Genomic DNA, 15,200 nt, shown 5'->3' with positions numbered 1-15,200 from the left:
TTTTTCACAGCCTTTTTGCCCAAATGAGATATCATTCTTAGGGGAATTTAAAGAATATTTTCATCAGCAGTGTTCAGTAGGGTGGAGCGAAAGCGAGAAAATTTTTTTACAGGAATTTGGTGGATGTTTCTGAACTGTGGTTATCACTTATCCCCTTATTAACTAAGGGAGAATGATGCTCATACGCCATAGATGCATGAGCTTTCGCCTTGATAACTTAAGCGAGTATACAACTAGTTACATAATTAATTGAGGGACCAAATCAGGAAGTGGACCTAAGCATGACATGGAGTTAGTTTGGATGCAGCTTTTTCTTTTAGTTTTTTTTAGCTTAGTACTTTGGAGCCTCATTTTTTAGGTACTTCTGCATATTTTTAGCCAAAAGCTGCATCCAACTGAACACAAGGTGTTGAGGCCCATGGGCCACATGACACATCCTAATCCCTTATCCGCCTACCTTGTCTTTGCCACCTAGGCTTAGTTTGCGCCATGGGTGGTTTGGCACTTATCATTTATTAGACTTATTAGCCTTTAAAATAGTTGGCTCAAATGGAAAATAATCACCTATTCAATTTTATTTCCTTCCTGCTTCCACTTTTTTTGTCTAAAAATAGATTAATTAATTAATTAATTCATAATCTGTTCTCACTATCATTTTCTGTCCCTGTACCTTTTTCACCTAACCAACCACACGCTCTTTAAGAATAAAATTTTATAATAAGCTCACGATTTCGAAGCTTACATTCATTTGCAAAGTTAAAAACACATAGCTATCAGATCTTGGGAATTTTTGAGGTAAGCGCACGTGGTGGGTAGAAGGTCGGTCCAATTACTTATCAAAAAAAAAAAAAAAGGTCGGTCCAATTAATTAGGCCAGCATTATGAAATTTGAGCACAAATAAGTACTGATTTTTGTAATCCCAGATCAATAAATATTAAAAATATATATATACACAATTATGCTGAAAGCTACAAATATATATATGGACAACAGTTGTTGAAAAAATAAAAAAGTCAAAAAGAAGGGAAACCCCTTGCAGACGCTACGCACGTGGCTTTTGAGACTTTTTTTGGTTTTGGTTTTGTTTATGTTTTGGGAAGTAATTATTTACAAGGTTAAGAAGACTTGTCAAAGCAAAAAATGTAAACCCAAACTACTGCATGAAAGCTTTCACACGTGGCATCTGAACTCTAATTACTAAATTCAAAGATTAATCTTTGACTTTGAGCTTAGGCGCCGGGAAAGTGGAACTAGAAAAGGGTTGAGTATCTGCGCTGGCTGTTTTGTTTGTTTAAAGCTAAAACTTGACGAAAATGATTAATTTTCCTTGTTAATTTTAATGGTGCAACAACTTGGAAGTAACAAATAAATTTTCGGCACCTTATTTTGTTACTTTTGTTTTCATTTTCTACTTCTCTTTTTATTAATAGGGGAGATATCCCATTATTTCAATTATGGTGGGCGGAAAATAAATAAGACGAGAGTATTATGGTAACTTCATATAGAAAGACCGATACTTGGAGTTATAGGAGTAGTATACCTAATTTATTGTGGCCAGACTCCATTGCCTCCAAAAGTTGCATTGAGGACCACATCGGTTAGGATTGTATTAATTACACCACTAACCTTCACTCAAACCTTCCACTTAGCATTTAATGTGATGTGACTTATCATTCAATGGAATTCTCAACTAGTTGAGAATATCGCCCAGGTTAACAAAATGGGCATGAGTCTGTCACATTTAGCCAAAATAATAGAAGGCGATTTAGTACGTGTCATTAGGGGTGTTTTGGAGTGCAAAAACACCTTTGAAGTTCATTTTCATAAATTCTCTCTATTTTTTCACTAATTTAAGCTTTGGAGTGCTTACTACCCGGCTATCATTATACCGCTTACTATTGCCCATCATGATATCGTGCTCTGTTTATGGATGAACGAGTGATACTATAATTCATCTAGAGCTTCTAATTTCCTATCCCCACACTTACAAATTAACCAAAGTTTGTATTTTACCGCTTACAGTTATTATGAATTTCCCAGTGCTAGCTAGCTCATGAAGTTATTATTATTATTATTATTATTATTATTATTATTATTAATGTAACAAATGCTAGAAAACGACATTAGATTGTGAGGGAAACATCTGAATTGAAAATGATAGTTTCATAAAATAAAATAAAATAATTGAAAAAAAGAATTGAAAATGATGGAGCACCTATATCTCCTGAAAAAAGATGGGAGTATCTGTAGTTTCGTGCATGCCAATAAAAGCATTGGCCTTTTGTTGATACCCGTTTTCGTGACACATTTCGTACAAGCCCGATTCAACTAAGCCCGACTTCTTTGTGGGCTCAATTTACGTATTATATTTTATTCTTTTAAGCATGGCCCGAGCCCATGCGAATGGTTGGAGAATTGAGTAGGAATGGTTTTGGTGGGTGTGGGTTAGTTCCCATTGGACCTTTTTACATAGGCCCGAACTGTATGTGCCGCGAAGTGGGCCAAGGACGCTGGGGGCATCTAGGGCCCATGAAGGAGGTCCAATGTCAGAAATTTCCACCCCAGACTTTACTCCATGCTCTGTGTGACTGTGCCCTTTATTTTCAGCTTAACTCCATTTTCCCACACCAAGGCAGCTGACTCTAAGAAAAAGCTGAGTAGCCTAGCCCACTCAGCCACCCAAATGTGGTCTTCAAGGCCTACAAAGACCAGAGACAGCAGCTGTAAAGAGGAAATAACTTTGTTTCCAAAATTATGCAAAAAGCAACCAAAACCTTTCCCTAAGCATAAAACATAATGCACCAAGTCATAGAAATAGCATCTGAAAGGTCCAAGGGCTTCCTCCCATCTAAAAACTGGTCACAAGCATCCCCTAGAGCTTGATATAAATATGTATCACCAGCCCACAAGAGGGGCAACGTTTTTCCCTACAAAAAACCCAAAACTTTGACACAAAAAGCCCAGTTAGCTACCTAGTGTATGGGACGATTTGAAGGCCTGGGGGTGAAAATATTGATATAGGGGAACTCTCCCTCTCTTGCTCGGGACCTCCTTCGATTTCCTCCTCTGTGTGACTGCGGGCTGAAATTTCTGACTCATGAAATATATAGTTTCTGCACTTTCTTGTGTTTTCATTTTTCTGTTGTTTTCTTCTGGCTGTTTTGTTTGTTTAAAGCTAAAACTTGACGAAAATGATTAATTTTCCTTGTTAATTTTAATGGTGCAACAACTTGGAAGTAACAAATAAATTTTCGGCACCTTATTTTGTTACTTTTGTTTTCATTTTCTACTTCTCTTTTTATTGATAGGGGAGATATCCCATTATTTCAATTATTGTGGGTGGAAAATAAATGAGACGAGAGTATTATGGTAACTTCATATAGAAAGACCGATACTTGGAGTTATAGGAGTAGTGTATCTAATTTATTGTGGCCAGACTCCATTGCCTCCAAAAGTTGCATTGAGGACCACATCGGTTAGGATTGTATTAATTACACCACTAACATTCACTCAAACCTTCTACTTAGCATTTAATGTGATGTGACTTATCATTCAATGGAATTCTCAACTAGTTGAGAATATCGCCCAGGTTAACAAAATGGGCATGAGTCTGTCACATTTAGCCAAAATAATAGAGGGCGATTCAGTACGTGTCATTAGGGGTGTTTTGGAGTGCAAAAACACCTTTGAAGTTCATTTTCATAAATTCTCTCTATTTTTTCACTAATTTAAATTTAAGCTTTGGAGTGCTTACTACCCGGCTATCATGATACCGCTTACTATTGCCCATCATGATATCGTGCTCTGTTTATGGATGAACGAGTGATACTATAATTCATCTAGAGCTTCTAATTTCCTATCCCCACACTTACAAATTAACCAAAGTTTGTATTTTACCGCTTACAGTTATAATGAATTTCCCAGTGCTAGCTAGCTCATGAAGTTATTATTATTATTATTATTATTAATGTAACAAATGCTAGAAAACGACATTAGATTGTGAGGGAAACATCTGGATTGAAAATGATAGTTTCATAAAATAAAATAAAATAATTGAAAAAAAGAATTGAAAACGATGGAGCACCTATATCTCCTGAAAAAAGATGGGAGTATCTGTAGTTTGGTGCATGCCAATAAAAGCATTGGCCTTTTTCAAACCATGGGGCTTTAGATTGTATGATGCAGTAAGTGTATGTTTAGGAATAGCTTATTTAACTGAAATTAAAAACTTTTTACTGAAAATACTATAAATAAAACTAAAGGATAGCTAAAATAGTACAGTCAGACCTATGAATAGTATCAAAAATTGTAATGAGGCCTATGAATAGTATCAAAAATAAGCTGAATAGTAAAAAAATTGGTTTTTTTAAGCCATGCCAAATGCACACTAAATGCACGTTATGGATTTTTTATTTTTTTATTTTAACTCTTTATAAAGAATAAAGATTCAAAAACACTAATAAAGAGTTTTGTAGTTTAAAATCTTAGAAGTTGGTTTAGTGGTTCTCAATGAGATCTTGGATTTAAAACTTCTAATCATTATCTTAGGTTCACTCCTAAGAAATTCCTCTATGTAAGTATCTAGTGTGTGTGTGTGTGTGTGTGTGTGAGAGAGAAGAGCGGACTACCCACGTTCAAGGGAAAAGATAAATACTTGATGAGGTATGAAAACTCATTTTAGACCCCAAAAAAAAAAAAAAAAAAAGGTTTTGAAGTTTAACGGTATTGTGTGATTATTAAAAACGAGTTTAGGCCCCCACAATGGCTTAACTATTAATTTTAACCAAGAAATTTGAATATTACCATGTTGTTAATTAACAGATATTCAAACCACAATGTTAATATGGATAAACTCATAAACAATAAAACACATTAACCATATACACAATGGCACATAGATAAGCATATATTCACGTGAAAATCCAAACAGTAAAAACACCATGGGGTCTAGCCTAACTCAGCAACTCCATTATGATGTATGATGGTTGTTGTGGTACAAACTATCTCACTACACTTCCCATACAAATAGATAGATATTTTACCTAAACTCATCTACAGACTCCTATCTTGTTTCTTCACTACCACTTGATGCCATTAATCAATTTGCCGACTGCCAAACCGATCTCTTGATCATTCCAAGACTTCTTGAAGATTTGTCTTGATCTTTGTGGTTTCAACTAGCACACTCTAACAACACGGGTGACAATCTTTGTGTTTTCGAATAAGGAACCTCTCAAGGATAATCAACGAGAGAGGTAGGAAGACAAAATAAAGCTCTCAAAAGGTTTTTCTCTATTTAGTGTAGTTGTCTTCCTTCTCATAAGATTAAGATTGAAATAGTGTTTAAATACAGTACTGTTTGGACTTGAAGTGGCTACAAACACATCCCTAGAAGCAAACATCAGAGTTTCTTCTTGGATTACCATTCTCGCATGCTCAAGCTTTGAATCTTGCTCAATCGAGGTGTTCACTGTTGCACAATAAACAAAAACTTTAGTCTTTAGCCCTCGTTACAATATCTCAAAATATAAAACTCAAAGTTAGGAAGAAATTTGTCATGCAATTAGCCAACTAAAAAAATCCTAACAGTTACCCCCATTTAAAAAAAAAAAAAAATTGTATTCAATTTTTTCCATCCCACTTATTGTAAGGAGAGAGAGAGTGAGAGATTAAAATATATGCACTAAAAAAAAAAATTGAATGTTGGATATGTCAAATGATAATGAAATAAGGATGAAGTTGGAAAGGATGCATAATTTATCACTTATAAATTATAAAGGGTAAATTGTGTATTTGGTCTGTGTCCTTTGCACCATATTTTAATTTGGTCCATAACATTTCAATTTGTTCAATATAATGCCTAATATTTCAATCCAGTGTCAATTTAGTTTCTGTCATTATCTTTTAAATGAAAATTGATGATATGTGACAAATGGCCAAAATAAAAAAAAAAATTATTTTATTGCCATATTAACATAAGCTAATTTTTTATTTTGGCCGTTAGTTACATCAGCAATTTCCATTCAAAAGATAACGACAATGACTAAATTGACACAGTATTAAAAAGTTAGGAACCAAATTAACATAATTGAAAGGTTAGGAACCAAATTAAAATATGGTGTAAAAAATAAAGACCAAATACGTAATTTACCCAATTAAAAATAATAATGACTCACTTATATGATATGGACAACTTGGACCTATCATTTTGTACCGTTCCAAAAAGATAGAATATGTCTGTTTACTGCTTCAAATAAATGACTTGATTTAATTAAGAGTGCAAGGTGCTCCCCTATATTGGGATATAGGGAACATTAAAGATGTGTAAAACATAAACCATGGGTTTTGGGCTGGATTTGGCAGAGTAATTACCATTTAGTTAGGGTATGAGGTCCGGGGTGCAACAGCCTAAACCTACCTTGTTGCTGTCCCCCATCCCTCCCTCCCTCCCTCCCTCCCTTTAGGTCTTTAAGAAACCTGGACAAAAGTTGCTTTATCATGAGAGAGAGAGAGAGAGAGGCCTTAAGGCTAGAGAAAAACAAAAGAAAAAAGAGCAGAGAAGGAAAAGTAATCAGAGGCAAGGATTATAAAGCTTCGAAACTATGTTAACGAAATCATGGATGTATGGAACTATAATATTTAAGGAAGGAGGAGCTGGAAAAATTTTGGATGCCAGCCCTCTTACTATTCGTTTCTAATGGAGGGAAGATGACTACAACGGGATAGGGAATAATCGTGATGCTAACAGCTGGTAGGAAGTAGGAAACCACTCTACCTGAATCTTCTAGACTCTTCTAGAAGAGTACAATCCATATAATTTCATCTTTCTACTTCTTTAACACTATCCAATCCAATTAATAAGGATAGACACACACCTTTGCTCCTTCCTCCCCCCCCCTCCCCCAAAACAACAAAAAAAACCCCAAATAAAAAAGGGAAAACCCACATATTACACGTGTTGAGAGAGAGAATTCACATTCTCTTTTAAGAGCCTGTTTGGAGTTGTAATGTACCTTCTGAAGCACTTTGAACAACTACCATAGGGCAGATCCCGATTTAATGTAATCCAATCCTATTTGTTTCTAGAAATTTTTATCAGCAAACAGATTAAAAAAAAAAAAAGTGTTTTTATGCAACAATTTTTAGATGTTCATTAAATTCACTACCTCTTTCTGTGACAATAAACCTGGGATGGAAGGACCTGCACATCACAGGTTTCATTGAAAATGTTGATTTCAGTATCCATATTGTGTTATAGTATTTGACAATTTTCTTGTTCCTATTTAACAGGACATGGTGATACATATTACAAATATGGAGGATGCTGGTTAGTTTGGTTGATTGGCACTTATAGTATGGTTCTCTCAAAAGCTACATTTTTTCACAGGAAGGGTCTGTTGATATCATTTATTGCTGAAAATTAAAAATTTATTGCTAAAAACAGAGTAGCAAAATAATTTTTAAACTATGAATAATGCTTGTCGGACCTAGTTTTAAAGTTATTGTTGCGTTTTTCCGTACTTTTTGAAAAAACGCAAAATGCAAAACGAGCACGCGCTACGCAAACACACACGAAATACTTGGATCTATATACCCACAAGATGCCCTCATCCATTCTTGATTATGTATATAGGGAGAGGTTAGCCGTTATTATCTTTGTTGGGGAGATACACATCTTGAAGAGTTTCCTTGAATAATTAATATAACATATAGAGACATACTTTAACCAAAAAAAGCCTAAGGCCAATGGTATCTAGGGAGAGATTAGCAATTATTATCTTTGTTGGGGAGATAAACACCTTGAAGAGCTTCCTTGAATAATTAATATAATATATAAAGAGACACTTTAACCCAAAAAGCCTAAGCCTAATGGATATGTGCTCAATTATGTTATATTAACCACTCGTTCTTCTCATCTTTATTCAATGTGGGCCTTCAATCACACGTGTAACCCAATAATCTCCCCTTCACGTGGGTTTTTTTTTTTTTTTTTTCTTTTCCCCTCTAGGATCTTTGTGTCCTTGCTGGGTAGGGACCATGAACACCTCACCACCTTCATTGCACACCACCATGGGGCTCTGATACCACTTGTTGGGGAGATAAACACCTTGGGGAGCTTTCTTAAATAATTAATATAATATATAGAGACACAATTTAACCCAAAAGGCTTAAGCTCAATCGATATGTGCTCAATTATGTTATATTAAACACTCGTTCTTCTCATTTTTATTTAATATGGAACTTCACCCACACGTGTAACCCAACAATTTTACTATCTTTTAGAGATTTTTATTTATGTGACAAAATAAAAGCACTTTTATTTAATTGTTTTTTTAATGTCCCTAATTGAATCTCAATCTCATACCGAAATTGTGAAGACATGCATTGCAATGTCACTGCTTGTTGCCAATGCCAATGGTGCTCCCCAATATGGGTGAAAGGTAGTTGTCTATACCTTTCTTCATGTAAGTTTGTCACTTTGTCTGGAAGGTGCACTGGATAAGCCTTGAAGTGCTTTTAATGTCCAAAGGACTGTAAATATATTACCTTTACTTTATGTTTTTGACATAGACAAGCACCCCACTTATGGTTGGCTACTTGGCTTTGTGTATTCTTCAATCACCTGTTCCATTAAAGGGTCACATTGTGTTTGATACAAGTCTGTAGCTTTGTTTCACATGAATATTGGTTGGTTGGTTGTATTGGAAACCAAGCCAACTTCATTCAAAGGAACATAACCATATAAGAATTCTTTTAACCAAAATGTCAGAGAAACCAAAATCTCAAACCTCTCACCTACCAAGGACTATCCAAACTCATGAAATCATGAAATTTTGTTTGTGTCTTCATTATTAGACGGGCTCTCAAGATTGGCTCCTCTTTGCAAACTGAATTTGTCCCCCAACACACAAAAAAAATTCACATTCTCTTTTAAGAACCTGTTTGGAGTTGTAATGTACCTTAAGCACTTTGAACAACTACCATAGGGCAGATCCCCATTTAATGTAATCCAATCTAATCACTTAAATTTTTAATCCAATCCTATTTGTTTCTAGAAATTTTTATCAGAAGACAGATTTAAAAAAAAAAAGTGTTTTTATGCAACAATTTTTAGATGTTCATTAAATTCACTACCTCTTTCTGTGACAATAAACCTGGGATGGAAGGACCTGCACATCACAGGTTTCTTTGAAAATGTTGATTTCAGTATCCATATTGTGTAATAGTATTTGACAATTTTCTTGTTCCTATTTAACAGGAACATGGTGATACATATTACAAATATGGAGGATGGTGGTCAGTTTGGTTGATGGGCACTTATAGTATGGTTCTCTCAAAAGCTACATTTTTTCACAGGAAGGGTCTATTGATACCATTTATTACTGAAAATTAAAAATTTATTGCTAAAAACAAAGTAGCAAAATAATTTTTAAACTATGAATAGTGCCTGTGGGACTCAGTTTTAAAGTTATTGCTGGGTTTCTGTACTTTTTGAAAAAACACAAAGCGCACACGCGCTACGCAAGCATACACAAAATTCTTGGATCTATATACCCACGAGATGCCCTCACCCATTCTTGATTATGTATCTAGGGAGAGGTTAGCAGTTATTATCTTTGTTAGGGAGATAAACATCTTGAAGAGTTTCCTTAAATAATTAATATAACATATAGAGACACACTTTAACCCAAAAGGCTTAATCCCAATCGATATGTGCTCAATTATGTTATATTAACTACTCGTTCTTCTCATTTTTATTCAATGTGGAACTTCACTCACACGTGTAACCCAACAATTTTACTATTTTTTAACCCAATCGATATGTGCTCAATTATGTTATATGAACACCTCCCCACCTTCATTGCACACCACCATGGGACTCTGATACCACTCGTTGGGGAGGTAAACACCTTGGGGAGCTTTCTTGAATAATTAATATAATATATAGAGACACACTTTAACCCAAAAGGCCTAAACCCAATTGATATGTGCTCAATTATGTTATATTAACTACTCGTTCTTTTCATTTTTATTCAATGTGGGACTTCACTCACACGTGTAACCCAACAATTTTACTATCTTTTAGAGATTTCTATTTATGTGACAAAATAAAAGCACTTTTATTTAATTATTTTTTTAATGTCCCTAATTGAATCTCAATCTCATACCGAAATTGTGAAGACATGCATTGCAATGTCACTGCTTATTGCCAATGCCAATGGTGCTCCCCAATATGGTTGAAAGGTAGTTGTCTATACCTTTCTTCATGTAAGTTTGTCACTTTGTCTGGAAGGTGCACTGGATAAGCCTTGAATTGCTTTTCATGTCCAAAGGACTGTAAATATATTACCTTTCCTTTATGTTTTTGACATAGACAAGCACCCCACTTATGGTTGGCTACTTGGCTTTGTGTATTCTTCAATCACCTGTTCCATTAAAGGGTCACATTGTGTTTGATACAAGTCTGTAGCTTTGTTTCACATGAATATTGGTTGGTTGGTTGTATTGGAAACCAAGCCAACTTCATTCAAAGGAACATAACCATATAAGAATTCTTTTAACCAAAATGTCAGAGAAACCAAAATCTCAAACCTCTCACCCACCAAGGACTATCCAAACTCATGAAATCATGAAATTTTGTTTGTGTCTTCATTATTAGACGGGCTCTCAAGATTGGCTCCTCTTTGCAAACTAAATTTGTTAACTTATTACATTCTAATTTCCCAATACCCACCCAAGGAAAATCTCAAATTGGATCGCAAATGCTCATGATGATTCTTTCAGTTACATAAAGATCTTTACCTCTGACAAGAAAATGCCATCTTTGAATTTTGCAGGGAAGATCTATGAGATTGTATCGTCAGGCATAAGCAGTTTAAAAGAGAACAGTGAAAAAAAGAAACAAATGCCTCAGTGATTTCGCTACCCTCTATGGTACCATCCCTCTTGTATCAAACAATGTTAACGCTGTGGATGCGAGGCAAGAATGGTTCTGGTAATTTTTTAGCTGAAAAAAAAATCATTTCCTGCCTGCTGATAACAATTTCAGTAATATATATTCTGTATGTTCTTTTGGAACACAGTTACCATACTTATAACTATAAGCTATATCACGAACATGCTTGTGTTTTCAGTATGCTTGTTTTGTAAATAAGCTGTGTGGCTGTATTCATTATTTTCTATATAAAAATAATTCATTAATCTTTCTCATTCTGAATTGTATATTTCGGATATGGCATTTCAATTGGGATTGCTTTGCTGAAGCAATACTTCCTGATATTATTAATTCATTTTGGATATCTGCACAACCACCGCCCATTTTGTGTCACCCATTGCTTCTGGATATCTACACAAAGCTCTGACCAAAGAAATCTACATAACAATTGCCTCTTTTTTGTCAACTACCTGTTTAATATTGTTTTTTTCTTTTAATTTTTTTTTTTTTTTGGTTTATTTGTTTAGGAACCGCTTTTTCAAGCTTTCTTTTTTTAGGTACAAATATCCCTTAATACTTTTTAGCAATTAAACAAATAAGTTTTCAATAAAAGAAACTACTTTATGGAAAAGGGTTTGTTTGCGGAACAAGAGGTTATATGTGTCTGTCTCAAAAAGAAATATTTTCAATAGCTATGTTCTGTAGGGTGGACTTGTTTACAAACAAAGAGGCTATAACATATTCATACCTAACGACTTTTCACAAAGTGGGGGAGGGGGAAGATGTTACCATGTGGTATTCTTAGTCCAACTTCATTACTCTTTGAGACTATTAACTGCTTGTGCCCAAATGAGATATCACTCTTAGGGGAATGAGAGGCTTTAAAAAGGAGTATTTTCATCAGCTGCGTTCGGTAGGGTGGAGCAAAAGTGAGGAAATTTTTTACAAGAATGGGGGGTGTTGGGAGATCTCCTTGTAATGACTTGTTTAAATAAAGTAGAAGGTTAAGATTCTCAAATCACTTGCTTAAGATATTTCATGTTTTATTTTTATCCTATTGAAAGTGATGACTATTTGGTGGAGGTTTCTGAACTGTGGTTATCACCTTATTAACTAAGGGAGAATGACGAGGAGTTAGTTTGGATGCAGCTTTTTTCTTATAGTTTTTTTAGCTTACATACTTTGGAGCCTCATTTTTTAGGTACATCTGCATACTTTTTACCAACTTGCGACAAATAAATTTTTAGCCAAAAGCTGCATCCAAATGTAATGAACACAAGGTGTTGAGGCTCATGGGCCATCATAACATGACATATCCTAACCCCTTATCCGCCTACCTTGTCTTTGCTACCTTGGTTTAGTTTGTGCCAGAGGTGGTTTGGCACTTATCATTTAGACTTATGTTTTAATAGTTGGCTCCAATGGAAAATAATCATCTATTCAATTTTATTTCCTTCCTGCTTCCACTTTTTTAGTCTAAAAATTAATTAATTAATTCATAATATATTCTCTTTATCATTTTCTGTCTTTATATCTTTTCTACTAAACCAACCACACTTTTTTAAGAATAAGATTTATAATAAGCTCGTGATTTTGATGCTTTTACACTAATTTGCAAAGTTAAAAACACCAGCTATCACATCTTGGGAATTTTGAGGTAAGCGCACGTGGTGGGTATAAAGGTCGGTCCAATTAATTAGGCCAGCATTATGAAATTTAAGCACAAATAAGTACGGATTTTTGAAATCCCAGATCAATTATATTAAATATATATATATATATATATACAATTATGCTGAAAGCTACAAATATGTATGGACAACAGTTGTTGAAAAAGAAAAGTCAAAAAGAAGGGAAACCCCTAGCAGACACTACGCACGTGGCTTTTGAGACATTTTTTTGTTTTGTTTTGTTTTTGTTTATGTTTTGGGAAGTAATTATTTGCAAGGTTAAGAAGACTTGTCAAAGCAAAAATGTAAACCCAAACTACTGCATGAAAGCATTCACACGTGGCATCTGAACTCTAATTACTAAATTCAAATATTAATCTTTGACTTTGATCTTATGCGCCGGGAAAATAGAACTATAAAAGGATTGACGAAAATGATTAAATTTCTTTGTTGGTTTTAATAGTACAACAACTTGGAAGTGACAAATAAATCTTCGTAACCTTATTTTGGTACTTTTGTTTTCAATTTCAACTTTTCTTTTCTGATAGGGAAAATATCCCATTATTTTGGTTATTGTGAGTGGATAATAAATGAGGCAAGGGCATTATGGTAACTTCATATAAAAAGATCGATAATTGAAATCATAGGAGTGATGTACCTAATTTACTGTAGCCAGACTCCATTGCTCCCAAAAGCTGCATATTGAAGACCACATCAACCAGTTAAGATTGTATTAATTACATCACCAATCTTCACTCAAACCTTCTACTTAGTATTTAATGTGATGTTGCCTATCCCTCAATGGAATTTCCAACTAATTAAGAAGAGCGCCTAGTTTAACAAAATGGGCATGAGCCTGAAGCATCTACAAAAGGCGATTCAGCACATGTCATTAGGGGTATTTTGGAGTGCAGAAACACCTTCGAAGTTCATTTTCATAAATTCTCTCTATTTCCTCACTAATTTAAGCTTATGGAGTGCTTACTACCCGGCTATCATGATACCACTTAATGTTGCCCGTCATGATACCGTGCTCTGTTTATGGATGAACGAGTGATACTATACTTGATCTAGAGATTCTAATTTCCTACCCCCACACTTACTAAATTAACCAAAGTTCGTATTTACTGCTTAACAGTTATTATGAATTTCCTAGTGCTACCTCATGAAGTTCAGATTTGCCTCTTTGCGAGAATAAAAAAGGAATAAGTTAATGCCTTTAGGCCCGTTACCTTTTTTTTAAAAAAAAGGATAGGTTTTTTTCAAACCAAAAAAAGAAGAAGATAAGTTTGATCGCTAAACTTATATTTTGTGTATAATTTCAAACTACAAAAACTCAAAAATTAAACATTTGATCGATGACATAAGCTATCAATCTTTAATCTTTTTGAAGTCTTGCAAGCATAGAAGATATAAGAAAAAATATATAATCTAATTGTGGAATTGTCAAAACTGATATCCAATAAAAAAATATTGAGCGGAGTTATAGCCTTAGTTTACAACCAAGTTTATTACTAAACTTTGTTCAAAGTTTAATTATATTGGGCCTAAAAAAATTTAGGGTGATTACACATTTTTTTAAAGGTAAAAAAAATCATAAAATTTTTAAATTTTATATATAACTAGTTGCAGAGCCGCACATTGCGCGTGATAATTTTTTATATAAAATACTATTTTAGTCCCTAGACTTTATAAAGAATTTTTTATTAAAAAAAAATAGTTTTATCATATTTTTCATAATTTTGTCTATAACGTTTTTGTTATTTATTTATCATTATCATATATTTATTGGTTGATGATTTGCATAACATAGACATTAAATAAGAGGAAGAACTATTCATTAGATTTTTTTTAAGTCATGGTGTATGAAGATTATGATTATATATATATATATAAGGTTAAATGAAGTGTCAAAAAATGAGATTATAAAATTTTCCAACTTTATTTCTAATATAATTTCTAAATTACTAAAGAACATCTCATTTTTAGTTATGATAGGAAATATAATTTCTCTAGTTAGAGTTTGATCAGTTTTAAATTTAAATTTTGTATTATTATATTTAATTGTTGATTATTGATTTAATTAAGTGAATGTAATGGTTGATTTTATTGCACTATAAAGTTTTTAATGTCCACTGTATAGCTATCTCTATTTTATTTCTTACTCCTCTTGACCACATTTTTATTTGTATGTTCTCTTGCTAGTTGTAAATTTTATTGTTATCAATAAGAAATAGATATCATGGATGGCTTAAATAGATAAAGATATAGTTGCGCTAGTGGTATGTCAAAGGGTTTTTTTTTTTTTTTTTTTAAGGAAATATGAAAGGCATTTCTTTAGTTTGGTCTCATTATGAAGATTATGATTATATATATATATATATATATATAAGGTTAAATGAAGTGTCAAAAAATGAGATTATAAAATTTTCCAACTTTATTTCTAATATAATTTCTAAATTACTGAAGAACATCTCATTTTTAGTTATGATAGGAAATATAATTTCTCTAGTTAGAGTTTGATCAGTTTTAAGTTTAAATTTTGTATTATTATATTTAATTGTTGATTATTGATTTAATTAAGTGAATGTAA

This window comes from Quercus suber, unplaced genomic scaffold (assembly GCF_002906115.3).
Source record: "Quercus suber isolate HL8 unplaced genomic scaffold, Cork oak 2.0 scaffold_213, whole genome shotgun sequence".
Classification (NCBI taxonomy): Eukaryota; Viridiplantae; Streptophyta; class Magnoliopsida; order Fagales; family Fagaceae; genus Quercus; species Quercus suber.
Note: the sequence above shows the minus strand (reverse complement) of the source record.